Source organism: Equus caballus, chromosome 1, assembly GCF_041296265.1.
Source record: "Equus caballus isolate H_3958 breed thoroughbred chromosome 1, TB-T2T, whole genome shotgun sequence".
Classification (NCBI taxonomy): domain Eukaryota; kingdom Metazoa; phylum Chordata; class Mammalia; order Perissodactyla; family Equidae; genus Equus; species Equus caballus.
Window position 1 is genome coordinate 99,946,066 of NC_091684.1, and position 17,036 is coordinate 99,963,101.

Consider the following 17,036-nt stretch of genomic DNA (forward strand, 5'->3'; position numbering starts at 1 on the left):
CCATTCCTGTCTCATGCCAAGAATCATGGCAATAGTCCTTGAATTATTTTTTTCTGCCTTATTTATAGTGATGCACCTGTCAAATCCAATATACATACAAAGTTTTCAGAAATTTTCTCTTAAAATAAAATCTGAAAAAACATTTTATTTATTTAATATCTAAAAGTATTTTCTAAATACTAATACTTTCTAATATCTAAAAGAAAATAAAGTAAACTACACAATTTTATTGTTGCATAAAAGAAGACTTGATAAATGGAAATGCATCCATGTTCTTGAATAAGAAGAGATACGATGAAGATATCAGTTTGCTATTGACATGTAACGTAACACAATTCAACCAAATTATTAAAGGAATTCATTAGGTATGTCTTGAATATAAAAAGTTGACCAAACAATTATAAATTTGATCTTGCAGAATTAATTCACCAACTAAAAATCTGAAGTAAAATAAAGGGGAAGTCTCACTCTTTCAGATATCAAAACATAATATAAAATTATAGTAATTCGCAAATATGATAAGATTATTTGATTTAACACATTGGAACAGAATAGAAAGACCAAAACACAACAAAATGTAGAAATACCTCATCCTCAGATTCTCCACTATTGTATCACTGATCACTTGGAAAAGGGACAGAGTTACGAGGAGTACACCTTGAGGTGACTGCACACACAGGAGCTGCCGTATGTATGAAACAGACCAGAAGGAGATACATTTCTGATGGTAGAAAAGGTGCATCAGAGAAAAATAAAATTTAAGATCCAGTGATAATGTGTAGTAAAATGGCATTTCAAACGAGTCAGAAAGAAGAAAGGTAATATGGTGGAATATTACATCATCAAGATTATCCATGAAGAGTTCAATGAAAGAATTAAAACATAAAAAAATCAAAATTAGAATATGAAAATAAAATTTTATCTGAATTTGAAGTGACAAAGTTTTCTTAAAGTAAAAAGAAAAGAATAAAAAATAAACTATAAAGAAAAAAATTTAAAAAATATGAATATCCTAGGCATAAAATGCTGTTATAAATAACTTATTTTTTCAAACAAAGCAATACTTTTTATTGTCAAAAGTGTGATTCAGAAAATATAAGAAAACCATAAAAACCATTCATTAAATCACTGTTGTTTTCTACACATAACTCACGAAACTCTTCTATACTTCTGCATAATTAGTTGCATATGGAAAAGATTTGGAGACTGTTTTTTTTCTAAAACATATGTCCTTAATTTTATTATGCCTACATCTTTCTCTACACAAGTTTTAAAGACTGGAAATTTTACATATAAGTTTACATATATACAAACATACACATATAATATTATCTAGACATATCTTATACATATACACATTTTTTTCTGTGTCCAAACTTCCCCATTTAAAAGCAGCACTTTTGGAACTTCTGCTAGGAACGTAGCTGAGTGAGGCAGCATTCCTCATTCTTTGCCTAGAAATCATTCAAATGCGAAAAGTAGAAGGAAAACCATAGAGATATCATTTTTAGTGAAACTAGGAGACAGATAGAATCCACAGATTTCAAAATACACATAAAGCCTGCCAAAAGTAACTGGATTGGAGGAAACCTGTTAGGAATAAGCAAGGACGAGAAACACAGAGAGCAGCGAGAGGATCAAAGAGAAGCATGTCTAAGCACCAGCATTGACATACGTCCCCAGTGGTGGGATGTAAGGATGTTTCTTTGGAGAATGTTGGCACAGAGACTGTGTTGAGCAGGTTGCTGCCAAAAATCTTCCTGTACCTTGTGTGATTGATGGAAGTGGAGAGGGAAGAGAAAAAACAGTGCCTGGTGCTGGAGCATGAACATGAGCTCTTCTGGAGGATCCAACCGGCCATTATGCTTCCCTCCCACCACCATCATTTATACAAGTCCAGGAAACTCAAGCTCTTCCATGATCAGTGATAAAATAGGAATTGGCACAGCATTGATACAAAGATAATATATGAAAAAAAATGAGGAAACTATTTTTTTAAAGAAAGGTAAATCACAATAGACTTTTCATTAGAAAAGTGTGCCATACAGCAGATAGAATTCTGTCCAAATACATCAACAAGGATATACAAAAATGTTATGACACAATTGCCTCAAGAAGGAAAATTGAAAGAGGAAGTTCTCAGGGCAGAGACGATGGGAGAACTAGGGAGATGAAGCAGGGACTGGCAAAGCTTGGGAAAGAAGTAGAAATAATGGTGTCCCAGAAATGAGGGGAAAAATCAGAAGAAATACAAGGGAAAATACACACTGTGGAAAATATAGCATAAAACATATGGAGTAGAAATGAAAAAATAGGCAAAGTGATATGCAAAGAGTTGGAAAGTATGAGGGAGCTAATGATAGATATGGAGGACAGGAACAGGAGAACCAGCACATGCAAGAATCTCCTTCTCGAGGAGAAAAACAAAATTTATGAGTTTGAAAGCCTTGGGAGCAATTTCTTTAGGATCTGAATCAATATTCTTTTTTTTAATTTTTCTTGGTGAGAAGAGACACTCTGAGCTAACATCTGTTGCCATTCTTCCTCTCTTTTTTCTTCTTTTTTCTTGAAGAAGATTATCCATGAGCTAAAATCTGTGCTAGTCTTCCTCTCTTTTGTATGTGGGTTGCCACCACAATGTGGCTGATGAGTGGTGTAGGTCTGGGCCTGAGATCCGAACCTGTGAACTCGGGCTACTGAAGCAGAGCATGCTGGATTTAACCACTACATCATGGGGCTGGCCCCTCAATATTCTATTTTTACTGAATTTTCAAAAAAAGTTTGGAACCAGCCCGGTGGCATAACGCTTAAGTTCGCGCATTCTGCTTTGGCGGCCTGGGGTTCACTGGTTTGGATCCCGGGTGCGAACATGGCACCACTTGGCAAGCCATGCTGCGGTGGGCGTCCCACATATAAAGTAGAGGAGGATGGGCAAGGATGTTAGCTCAGGGCCAGTCTTCCTCAGCAAAAAGAGGAGGATTATCAGCAGTTAGCTCAGGGCTAATCTTCCTCAAAAAAGAAAAGAAAAGTAATTCATCAAAGCAAAAAACACAGAAGGTGGAGATTAAATTTGTTTTAATGTTACAGAGGCAGAAAGAAGGGCTTTCCCTCCTCGTAGCTAAGAAAGCTCCCAAAGAACGGTTTTGAAACATTTATTGATGGTTCTGTGCTACTCCTGCCCACTGAGGGATGTTGTCAGATTTTGAGAAGAAAGGATGAATGCAATCTTTTTAGCATTTTCTGATGAGAATAAGCTTACTGAGTTCCGGGAGAACAGATAGAAATGGAGTTGCACGTTTAGGGCACAGCATCTGGGGAACCAGAGAGAGAATAGAGATCTGGAGGGGAAGCATATTTTCCTTGTTGCCATATGAATATTGACCAGACGAATAAATGAGAGCACATTTCACTTTTGAAACAGTGAATGATGGGTCTGCTGCTATTTCTACTTACTCTATGGTCCTGGCCCCCATCCAATAGCATTTCAGAGAACAAACCATGAGGTAGTCACTGTTTATGGAAGGGAACTAACAGTAGCAAAGAAATAGATTTTCAAAAGCATAGGCCCTAAGAGAACTCATGGAAAAGGTAAACGGACGAATCAGAGGCAGGATTCCTACATCTGTTTGGATAAAATAGATCAGAGTTAAGGAGGAGGAAAGATAAAGGACTAAGGTTTCGTAGACCCTGTAGGTGCTCCCTCCTCTGGGCTTTTCCAGAAATCTCAGCTGGATGGAATGCTCCATTCCCCATAGTGCGTCTGGGAGGAAGCAAGGCCGCAGGGGATAACTAATCTCATTTTGTGGCTTGAGGGATGGAGACAAATGGCAAAGTTTCCTACTCCATACTCTGGAGAAGGAAAAGTAGAGCACTCTCGCTGTGCCTCACTACCTTGGAGGGCCATCGATGGCCCCACCATGTTTCCTGAGGTCACTGTAGCTTACAATCAAAAGAATGACCCAGGGTTCCTTAAGCAGTGTCCTGGAGTTAGCAGAGAGGAACCCTGAACAAATGACCTCTCCGTCAAGAGCAACTCAGTCTTGTCTGAGGTCCATAGACTGCAAAACCAAGACCTGTCCAAGGAAATTGCCTGTCAGGGAGGCCAGCGGGGAAGAAGATGGAGAAAGAAAGCCTCCTTTCCTGGTGCCTTTGCCAGCAGCAATAAGCAAAGGGAGACGGGCTCCCAGTCTCCCAATGTCAGAGTCCTTCCATTGCTCAAACAGGGACCCAGAATAGCATCAGGTGATGTACATGAAATGGCCATCTTCGTAGGTCAATAGCCATCAAATATTGGCAATTTCACAGGTTGCATATATTTTTAGAGAAAGCACTTCTAGCTTTTTATCTTGAAATAATTATAGACTCATGGAAATGATCAAAACAAGAATCTCATGGACTCTTCCCCCAGCCTCACCCAGTTACGTAACTGCAGTACACAATCAAAACCAGGGAGTTGACATTGGCACGATGCTATTCACCAGGCTGCAGGTCTTATTCAATTTTTTAAATACATTTTTTATTTTAGAACTGTTTTAGATGTACAGAAAAGTTGCAGGAATAGCCCAGAGAGTTTTGACGCCCAGCCTCTCCTATTTTTAGCATCTTACATTACAATAGGACGTTTCTCACAACTAATGAACGAATATTGAGACATTATTGTTAACTATTATTTATTCAGATTGCCTTAGTTTTTACCAAATATCGTATTTATGTCCCAGGATTTCACCCAGGACTCCACATTACTTTAGACGTCACAGCTTCTTAGGCTCCTCTAGGTTGTGATGGTTCCTCAGACTTTCCTTGTTTTTGGTGACCGTGGCAGTTTGAGGAGTCCTCGTCTGGTATTTTGTAGAAAGTCCCTCGGTTTGCTTATGTGTTTTGGTTTTATCATGATTATATGGGTTATGGATTTTCAGAAGAATGACCACAGAAGCAAAGTGTCGTCCTCATCAGCGGTGCGGGCGATGGACATGACATCACCGTCGATGTCGGCATTCATCACCTGGCCTGGTCAGCGTTTGCCAGTTTCTCCACTGTGAAATTCTCTTTTCCTGCTGTTATATAATGTATTCCTTGAAGGGAAGTTACTATGCACAGCCCACTTGAAGGAGAATGATGCTCCAGCTACTTGAGACTAAGTACTTAAATTATTTGGAATTCCTCTGCTCATGGAAGATTTGTCTATTCCTTCCTATTAACTAATTATTCATTTATTCATTCAATAGGTTATTTATATTTACATATATTCGTGGATATTTATTTTATACTTTGAGCTATATTCCAATACTACTACACTAATTTTGTGGCTAGAACCAGTGTACATATACACACATCTACAAGTATTTATATATGCATATGAAATTGCATCTCTTGAAAAAAAAAGGGATACAGATTATTGAAGATAAATCTTTCTTCAAATACATGAAAATGTCTTAATAAATTCATAAATTTGGAATTTTGGGGTCAATTGAATGCATATTATAAATTCTTTGATTCACAATGCCAAATATCTCAACGGAATATTTATACACATTGCTTCCCCGCTAGGATATATGAGACTGGACATTTCACCATACCTTAGAAATGCTGTCCATTCATTTAAAAATATATATATATATTTTTTAAGATTTTATTTTTTTTCCTTTTTCTCCCCAAAGCCCCCGGTACATAGTTGTATCTTCTTCGTTGTGGGTCCTTCTAGTTGTGGCATGTGGGACGCCACCTCAGCGTGGTCTGATGAGCAGTGCCATGTCCGCGCCCAGGATTCGAACCAACGAAACACTGGGCCGTCTGCAGCGGAGCGCGCGAACTTAACCACTCGGCCACGGGGCCAGCCCCTAAAAATATATTTTTTAACTTTATATTTTAGGCTTGCATTTGAAAACCATTGCATTTCTCCTGTTTATAGAACAGTTTGTGTATTTGTGAAGAACTTCTGCATAATTTCCTAATACAATAATCCTCTCTGGTAGGTGTTCTATCATTTCTTTAGATGTCAAAAGATTAGGTTACACAGCTATAAAGTTGTGAACTTGCAAACCGAATTTGAATCTGTTTTTATTGGATTCTACAAGCCCCAAATTAATCTAGAATAATACTTTCTGCCATTTTTACTTCTACCTAGAAAAGTGGTTGAATAGATCCAGATCTGTCTAAATCTAAATTTTTCCCTTCAGTAAATTGTATCATTATTTTCTTTTCTGGTTTGTAAGAAGAATTTATATAGTAAAGATTTTAATCTCTTGTATAACAGAAATTTCTTCCTCAGGTTTTTCAGTGTCTTTTGGGGTTTGTTTATAATCATATGGAACGTGTGGATTTATTATTTCTTAATGTATCCATTAGTTCTTTACCATTTTTTCTACCTTGAATTTCTTATCTTGAATAAACCATATTTATTTCCATTTTGTAGCATTTTTAATTTAAAAATTTGATACCTTTGGAACATATATAGTTATTGGCGGTGAGAGTTATGTGGCAGGATTTACTGTTACCTTTTCTAAATATAGTTATTAATTTGTTTGCCCACTAATTTGAATGTCTTTGTTCTATAAATTAAATTGTTCTACATAAGGAGAGCTTTTCCCTGGCTTTTTCTTTTGTTCCCATAATCTTTCTGCATATATATTCTGTACAAGAGCCATCGCACTATGTGGGTTATTTCAACTCTAAAATGCTATAATATCAGAACATGCAGATGCCTTTTATTATTATTTATTTTTCCTAAGAAAAAGTTTTGTTAATATCACCTAAAGTAGCTCCAGATGAATTTGACAATCATATTATTAAGATCAATAATAACAAAGTTGGGATTTTATTACATTAATATTAAATGTTTATATTGATGGGAGTATGGAATATGTGTCATTATAAGGCTTGCCATCTAGAAGCACAACATTGTTCCTTTTTTTTTGGATAAATGTTTTCCACGTCTGTTAATCTCTCCTTATATTGATGTATTTCATTAGCTATCATTGTCGGTGATGGAAAACCATCAGTCTCACTTCTTTCCTTTGTCCAAGTAGACAATCCATGTATTCTTTGCTAATTTTTCTGGAGATCTTCTCTTTATCTTTTATATTGTACATTTTTATGATGGTGTATTTAGGTGGAGTTTTTTTAAGCCTAGTTGGGAATTATTGGGCTCTCTGAATCTAAAAATGGATACCTTTAATTGCTCATGGAAAATTCTTTGCCAATATTTCTTCACGTATTGCATCTCCCCTATATTTTTCTTTCCATCCTAAAATTATAAATTGCATGTATGCTAGAACCTAGCAGCCTATCTTCTCTTGCATTTTACCTCTTTTCCTTACTTTCTATATTTATGTCTTTTTGTATTTGTTCTAGACAAATTCTTAATTTCTATCTTTTAGTTCATGAGTTTTCTCTCCAACTATGTGTATTCCACTCTTAAATACATTCGAAGAATTTTAAATAAGAATTACTCTATTTTTCTACAAGTTTTAGTTTTTTTGCAAATAATTATTTTAATTAATATATTGCCCCTTGCTCACATATTTTAACCTTAACATTTGATTAGAATATATACAAAATAAAATATAATTTATATATAAATTAGTTTTACAAGTTGTCTGTGATAATTGTAACATTCGATGTTTGATACAGCTGTCTGTTGTCTGCTGGAATTTACTCATGAATATCTCTTTTCCTGGTATTATTTGTAAGTTTTGGCCTTGAGCTCAAAGTTCCTGAAAGTGTATTTGTGGGAATCTTTTATAACTTGTGTTAAAGATGAGTGCAAGGAAGGTTTTTATTTTCATCTTCCTGACACTTGAGGACATGACAAAAAAGGATTTTCTTCAAACTCAGTATTTGGCCTGAGATATTTTGAACTACTCAGGCAGTATTAATTTGACGGCAAACACATATGAGGGCATTTATGGTTACAAATTCTTGTGAGAGATTTATAGGAGATTTTTCCTTTTTCCTTCCACTTAGAACTAAGTTTCCCACCAAGCAATTTTTCTTAACCTTTCCCGGTAGGTAAATTTCCAGCCAATTCCACTTTCTATGGTCCTCTCTTTGTGATGGGTATTTCCTGTTAGATACGCCAACCTAATTGGGTCCTGGTATCTCTCCCCGGTTCCCTGTGCCCTGCCAAGTGGTGGAAAGTAAAGCTAAAGAATAGTCAGAAATGGAAAATTCTTTCAGGGCACAAGCTTGCTTTTCTCTTTGAATTCAATCCAAGATATGCAATGTCGTTTCAGCTGAAACCCCATAAAACCAATAATTCAAGTTTTTCATTTTTTGAGTGACAAGCCCAACTCTAGCCCCTGGTTTTAAACAGTGAGGCTGGCTCATATGGAAGCTTTTTGGTATAATTTTCCATTAGGTACCTCTACTCACTTCTTTCTTAGAGCCTAAATCTGGGAAGGCACCTAGATTCTGCAGTTTCCGAGAATGACTTTTTGCTTTATTTTCTCTCCATGGCCTATTGATATGCTAGTTTTCTGTTTATTGAGGGTACTTACACACACATAGTTTGTGTGTGTAAATATATATATGTACAAATTATATTAATATATATTAAAGTTTCTCTTTGTATAGTTTAGCTGTGATTTCTATTTATTTTGGTAAAAAAGTTACTTTATGACATGAACTTACTGAGCCACGTTGACAAGAAGTCCCTACTCTCAGTGCCTATTATTTTAAAAATATGATCATAAAAAAACTCATAAATGCCAGCTAAATCCTGATGATAAAACACCAAAACAGTCCAGTACATATTTCAAATAATATTGATGTAACTTCATGGCCTGGCTGAAAGGCTAAAATTTGTGGCCTAAATTGTTAAAAAAAAATCTTGATAGGTAGAAGCTAGGAATAAAAAATTAAAAAGAAAAAAAAAAAGAAAGAAATCCAAGAGCCATGAAAACAACAACAAATTCTTGTATTAACAGCATAATTTCAAAGTTATTTCAGGTTACATTTTCATTCATGAGAATAATAAAATTCTCATTTGAGTCATCATAGTCCTTAAGGACAGCGGCAAGGCTGGCAAAGCTAAATAAGAATGCAAACTTTTTTTGAGCACACAAGAGGCTTTCCCTTGTGGTCACAGAGAAATAAATTTAGGGGTACCTGCTGAGAAGAGATTTAAGTCTCCTCTACAGGACTTGAATTAAAATGGGGCAGTAGAGTTAATAAGACATCAAGATCAGGTTGATATAAATATTGGGACTAATTCAGAAAGAATATGTTACTAATTTGTTAGATTGCAATAAACTAAGTCAGAAACAGTTCTTACATCCTCGCTGTCTAATAGAAACCTCTCTCCCACCCTTGTTTCCGAGAACTTGAAATCCACACACACACATTTATTAAAAAGTGCATCACAAATGCATTCCTTTGCTCTCCCATATAGAAGAAAGGCGTTGGATGACACAGTATGAAAAACAATTGTCACTATGCAGGCAGAGGCATTACAAAAGTTTCTCCACGGACGTGGGGTGCTCGATATTCTCTACCTTTGATGAAACACTGCCTTCACGTTACCTTTGATAAAACATGTGTCTTTCTTCTGATTGCATGAACAACACGCATCCCACTGATTCCAATCAATGGTTTGCAGGTGCCGCAATATGCAAAGCGGAAAATAAAGTGCCTCCCTGAATAATGCACTACTGGTTTCCTTTAGATTCCTTAAATTACCATGCATAATTCTTTTTTCTTTTTTCAAGTAAAAACTTATACTTATTCATTTATTTTTTGCAGTAGCTTTGGTTTATAACATGACATAAATTTCAGGTGTACATCGTTATATTTTGAATTCTGTGTAGATTACATCATGTTCACCACCCAAAGACTAACTACAATCCATCACCACACACATGTGCCTAATCACCCCTTTCACCTACCTCTTCTCCTCTGGTCACCACCAATCCAATCTAGGTCTCTATGTGTTTGTTTTTGGTTGTTTTTATCTTCTACTTGTGAGTGAGATCATAAGGTATTTGACTTTCTCCTTCTGACTTATTTCACTCGGCATAATATCCTCCCAGCAGTGGAATACCTGGATTGTATGGCAGTTCTACTCTTGATGTTTTGAGGAATCTCCACACTGTTTTCATAGCGGCTGCACCAGTTTACATTCTTACCAGCAGTGTATAAGGGTTCCCTTCTCCCCACATCCTCTCCTACACCTATTTCTTGTGTTGTTAATTATAGCCATTCTGTCGGGTGTGAGGTGATATATCACTGTGGTTTTGATTTGCATTTCCCTGATAGTTAATTGAACATCTTTTCATGTGCCTGTTGGCCATCTGTATAGCTTCTTTGGGGAAACATCTGTTCAGATCTTTTGCCCATTTTTTTATTGGGTTGTTGGGTTTTTTTGTTGTTGAGATGCATGCAATATTTATATATTTTGGATATTAACCCCTTATCAGATATATGGCTTGCAAATATCTTCTCCTAATTGTTAGGTTGTCTTTTTGTTTTGTTGATGGTTTCCTTTGCTGTGCTTTTTAATTTCACATAGTGCCGTGTATTGTTTTTTCCTAATGTTTCCCTTGCCCAAGTAGACATGGTACTTGAAAATACGCTACTATGAACAATGTTGAAGAGTGTACTGCCTAAAAGTTTCATGGTTTCAAGTCTTACATTCAAGTCTTTAATCCATTTTGAGTTAATTTTTATGCATGGTGTAAGGCAATGGTCTACTTTCATTCCTTTGCTCGTGGCTGTCCAGTTTTCACGACAGCCTTTATTGAAGAGACTTTCTCCATTGTATGTTCTTGTCTCCCTCGTCAAAAATTGCTGTCCATAGATGTGTGGGTTTTTTCTGGGCTGTCGATTCTGTTCCATTGATCTCCATGTCTGTTTTTGTGCCAATACCATGCTGGTTTGGTTACCATAGCTCTGTAGTAAATTTTGAAGTCAGGGAGTGTGATACCCCCAGCTTTGCTCTTTTTTCTCAGGATTCCTTGACTATTCAGTCTTTTATTGTTCCATATAGATTTTAGGATTCTTTGTTCTATTTCTGTGAAAAATGTCATTGGAACTTTGATAGGGATTGCATTGGATCTGTAGATTGCTTTAGGAAGTATAGACATTTTAATTATGTTAATTCTTCCAAATCAAGAGCAGAGAATATCTTTCCATTTCTTTGAGTCTTTAATTTTTTTCAACAATGGTTTATAGTTTTCAGTGCACAGGCCTCTCTCCTATTTGGTTAAGTTTGTTCCCACTATTTTATTCTTTTCATTGCAATTGTAAATGAGATTATATTCTTAATTTCTCTCTCTGCTACTTCATTGTTAGTGTGTAGAAATGCAGCTGATTTTGTACGCTGATTTTGTATCCTGCAACTTTACCATATTTATTTATGGTTTCTAAAAGATTTTGGTGAATTATTTAGGGTTTTCTATATATAAAATCATGTCATCTGCAAATAGTGACAGTTTCAATTTTTCCTTTCCAATTTGGATCTCTTTTATTTCTTTTTCTTGCCTGATTGCTCTAACTAGGACTTCCAATATTCCATTAAGTAAGAGTGGTGACAGTGGGCATCCTTGTCTGGTTCCTGTTCTTAGAGGATAGTTTCAGTTTTTCTCCATTGAGAATGATATTAACCATGGGTTTGTCATATATGGCCTTTATTATGTTGAGGTACTTTTCTTCTGCTCCCGTTTTATTCAGAGTTTTTATCATAAATGGATACTGTATATTGTCAAATGCTTTCTCTGCATCTATTGAGATGATCACGTGATTTTTATTCTTGATTTTGTTAATGTGGTGTGTCACGTTGACAGATTTTCAGACGTTGAACCATCCCTGCATCCCTCAAATAAATCCCACTTGATCATGGTGTATGAACTTTTTAATGTATTCTTATAATCGACCTCCTGGTAATTTTGTTGAGGATTTTTCATCGATGTTCATCAGTGACATTGGCCTGTAATTTTCTTTCTTTGTGTTGTCCTTGTCTGGTTTTGGTAGCAGGGTAAAGTTGGCTTTGTAGAATGAGTTAGGAAACCTCCCCTCCACCGCAATTTTTTGTAAGAGTTTGAGAAGAGTAGGTATTAAGCCTTCTTTGAATGTTTGGTAGAATTCACCAGGGAAGCTGTCTGGTCCTGGACTATTATATATTTGGAGGTTTTTTATTACTGTTTCAATCTCCTCACAGATTATTGGTCTATTCTAATTCTCTATTGTATGCATTTCTTCTAGATTATCCAATTTGCTGACATGTAGCTTTTCATAGTATTCTCTTATAATCTTTTGTATTTCTGAGTTGTCCTTTGTAATTTCTCCTCTTTCATTTCTCATTTTATTTCTTTGAGCCTTCTCTCTTTTTTTCTTGGTGAATCTATCTAAAGATTTGTGAATTTTCCTTATCTTTTCAAAGAATCAGCTCTTAGATTCATTGAATTTTTCTATTGTTTTTTCATCTCAATTTCATTTATTTCTGCTCAGATTTTTATTATTTCCTTCCTTCTACTGATTTGGGCTTTGTTTATTCTTCTTTTTCCAGTTCCTTTAGCTGCACTGTTAGATTGGTTTATTTGGGATTTTTCATGTTTGTTGAGGTAGGCTTGTATTGCTGTTAACTTCCCTATTAAATCCAATTCTGCTATACCCCATAAATTTTGGCATGTTGTGTTTTCATTCTCATTTGTCTCCAGGTATGTTTTGATTTCTCCTTTGATTTCTTCATTGACCCAACAGTTGTTCAGTACCATTTTGTTTGATGTCCACATTTTTGTGGCTTTTCAAATTTTCTTCTTGTCATTGATCTCTAGTTTCATACCTTCTTCATCAGGAAAGATGCTTAGCATTCTTTCAATTTTCTTAGTTATTGAGTCTTGTTTTGTGGCCTAATATGTGATCAATCCTGGAGGATGTTGCATGTGAATTTGGAAAGAATGTGTATTCTGTGGTTTTTGAATGGAACGTTCTATATATATCTACTAAGTCCATCTGGTCTAATCTGTCATTTAAGGCCAGTGTTTCCTTATTGGTCTTCTTTTTGGATGATCTATCCATTGGTGTAAGTGGAGTGTTAAAGTCCCCTACTATTATTGTGTTACAGTCTGCTTCTCCTTTTATGTTTGTTAATAACTGCTTTGCATATTTAGGTGCTCCTATGTTGGGTGCATAGATGTGTACAAGTGTTATATCCTCTTGTTGGATTGTTCCCTTTATCGTTATGTAGTGCCCTTCTTTCTCTCTTGTTACAGTTTTTTTTTAAAGTCTATTTTGTCTGATATAAATATTGCTACCCCAGCTTTATTTTCATTGTCATTTGCATGGAGTATCTTTTTCCATCCTTCACTTTCAGTTTGTGAGTGTCTTTAGGTCTAAAGTGGGTCTCTTGTATGCAGCATATATATATGAGTCTTGTTTCTTTATCCAATCAGCTACCCTATGCCTTTTATTGGAGTATTTAGTCCATTGACATTTAAAGTAGCTATTGATAAGTCTGTACTTATTGCCATTTTGTTACTTTTTTCCTAGGTGTTTTAGTATTTCTTCTGTTTCTTTCTTCTCTTGATCTCTTCCCTTGTGGTTTGATGGCTTTCTTTAATATTATGTTTGGGTTCCTTTCTCTTAATTTTTTGTGTCTTTATTATATGTTTCCAGTTTGTGATTACCATGAGTTTCATAATATAGCAATCTATATTAAGTTGATGGTCTCCTTAATCTGACATTTTGCTAAATGCCTCCAGCCTGCAAGGCTATTGTCAACTTTCTCAGGATTGCAGCTGAATGGAGCCAGCCCCAGCCATGGGAGCACCCAAATATTTCAGGCTTTGGAAGGTTGGGCTGATCCCCTACATTGCTCTTTGAGAAGCACAAGTCTGCTTTAGCTAATGAGCCCCACCTCCCACAGAGCCACAGACCCCATCAACATGGTCCTGCCCAATGCCCGCACCCTGACCCCTGAAGCAGACCCAGTTGCCCCACTGCAGAGACCCCATACACTCCACCAAAGCCCTCCACACTCCTACTGCACAAAGGCAGACCCACTCACCCAGCTGCAGAGGTTCGAGGCACCCCACCTATATGGGCCCACAGTTTGTCCAAGGGCTTGCTGTTGGGTGGGGTCAGTCCTTAGGGTGGGCTGCCCTGCCCTGGCTGAGCTGGATTAAATCAGTACTCTAGTGGGTGTGGTAGACTCTTGGGTCTGTGTCAGCACTCTTGTACTAGGTCACCATAATTGCTGCTACCAATGTCTCAGTCCCTGGGGAGGTCTCAACTCTCTCTGAGATGCACCCAGAGCCTATCAGGTTAGTCTCTTTTTACTAAAGGACTGTGCACCTTTTTGTCTGGTGATTTTAGGTTGCTTTCTGAAAAGGGTGAATTTGTGCATGGGCCCTTTAAGATCATACTTTTTTTCCCTTATGTCCAATAACTTTTCTGGGGTTATTCCTCATTGTTGTTAATAGACAGCAAAGCCAGATATCACGACCCTTGTCTTGGTTGTGCTGAGTCCAACAGCTGCTTATAGTGGTAACGCTCCCCCACTCCTCCAGGGATGGCTGTGTACTGTAGTATTGCTCCCAGCCAGCCGTGAAGTGCTGTGGCTTGAAAGTGACTTTTTTCTCTCCAGAAATGAATTTCTGTCTCTTCCACCTCAGTCAGCACTGTCCTTTGGTGCGAGGGTTGTTTTTATCCAGTTTTCAGTTCTCTCTCAGTGGTAATTGTTCCAATAGTAGCTGTAAATTTGTCGTGTCACTGGGAGGAGGTGAGTTCAGAGTCCACCTATGCCACCATCTTGACACCATCTCCTATCATCCATAATTCTGACATGATGATTAAAAGCAAAATGTGAAAAATTATTTCTCAATATCTGAAAGATTTTTTATAAAGAGTTCATTATTATTATTGAAGATAGACAATAACTCATAAAAGAGAAGTTTGAAAAATACTGAGTTAATTAATTTATAGCATTTAATTGGCTTTTATTACTAAGTCATATGTAAGTGTAAATCTTACACAAAGCTATTTTCTAAACAATTTTTTAGGGATAGATAAGATGTAAAGAGTGAGCATCAACAGGGTGACAAATGGGTAGAAGACACAGAAATATTATTTTTTAAAAGATTTTATTAAATATTTAGTTGCTACAAAGATTATATGCTACATATTGATTTAAAATAAAAAATACAATTTAGATCAGTGTGTTCATTGTTCATTTAAGGAAAGACAGCATTTTATTCAAATTAAAGCCACTTGTATGTCCTCTTCTGATCTGATTCACTCCCCAACCACAGAGATAAACCTTCTTTTCTTGGTTCACTATGTATGTTTGTACTGCTAAACAGTATATTGTTTACTTTGCCTCTGAAATTTATTAAAATGGATTCATAGTTTGATGAGTTTTTCCTCAAACAGTATGTTCTTGAGATATGTCTATGAACCAATAATTTATTTCCTTTACTCTCTATTGTTCCATTTTATGAAATTAGCATAATTTATTCACCCTCTTTTCACTAAATATGTTTTCCCTTCTAAATGTTTTGTTAGAGACTTCTGTTATATTCATGATTGTATATGCCTCTATTTAAAATAAGCAAGTATTCTAATATATGTACCTTGAAGAGAAAATGATGGAAAATGATGAGTTATTGACATCTTCATCTTTACCAGCTAACGACAAATAGTTTTCCAACATGGTGGTAATAACTTGAGTTCTAACTAGTAATATATAAAAGTTCTACCAATATTTTACTTTTAAAAATACATCTTATACTTTATTTTTTAACTTTTTAAGCTACCACACAGCAGAGAGTTCACATGTAAAATATGTAGCTTAGTGTAATACATAAACAACTGTCAGTGCAACCCAACCTATGTCAAGACATAAAACATTGCAAAGAAAATTCCTCTGTGACTCGTCCCCATCATGACAGCTTCCCTACCTCCCTCCAAAAAGTTATTAGCATCCTGTCCTTTATGTAATGGTTTCTTTGGAATTTTACCACCTGAGTACTCATCAATAATCATTACTATTTTGTTTCATTATATTACTTTAAATTTTATATAACAGGTGTCCTGTAATATGTTAATATTGTGCCTGCCTTCTCTTGCTCAACTTATATTTGGAGGGTATGTCCATGCTATTACAAGAAGAAATAGTTCAATTTCATTGCTGAATAATATGTACTGTGTTGGTATATAGTGCAGTGTGTTTATCTATTCTACTGTTATAGCCATTGGGGTTGTTTCTACATTTTTACTGTATGGACTGTGCTGCTATGAGGATTCTTAAATGTTTCTTTTGTGTACAAACTTCTTTGGGGTATAGTCCTTCAATTTGAATTGCTGGTCACAGAGTATGCAAATGTGTATTCAGTATAACACATTGCCCAACATCCATTTTCAAAATGATTTTGCTTTTTTGTATTCCCACTGACGGTGTATGAAAGTCCCATGTGTTCCACTCTTTCACAGACCCTTGGTACAGTCAGCCTTTGTAATTGTAATCATGCTTGTGTGTGATCAATGGTATCACAAGTGATTTTAGTTTGCCCTTCTCTTGAACTATGTAGCTTTATCTGATTTATTGGCCAAGGATATCTGACTATGGAAACTTTATTTTTCCTGAGGGAGATGCCTCTGAGCTAACATCTGTGCCAATCTTCCTCTATTTTTTAGTATGTGGGCTGCCAGCACAGCATGGCTGCTAACAGAGCAGTGTAGGTCCCTGCATGGGAACCGAACCCAGGCCACTGAGTGGAGGAGCATGCTAAACTTAACCACTAGGCCACCAGGGGTGGCCCGATAAACTGTGTTTTTAAAACTCTATCCTATTTGTCATTTTCATATTGATTTGCAGTAGTTTTTTGTATTTTTTGTTTGTTTTATGTCTAGCAATATCTTTTTCCTCACTATGTCATTTTTCTTTTCACCTTTCTAATGATGTCTTTTAAAGTTCTCAATTTTAACCCAGTCAAATTCATTAATCTTTGTTTCTGGCAGAAGTGATTTGTTTCCTTTTTAAGAAAAGTTTTCACTCCTAGAGTTCATGAACATAACCTTTTATGTTCTCTTCTGGAATTATTGTT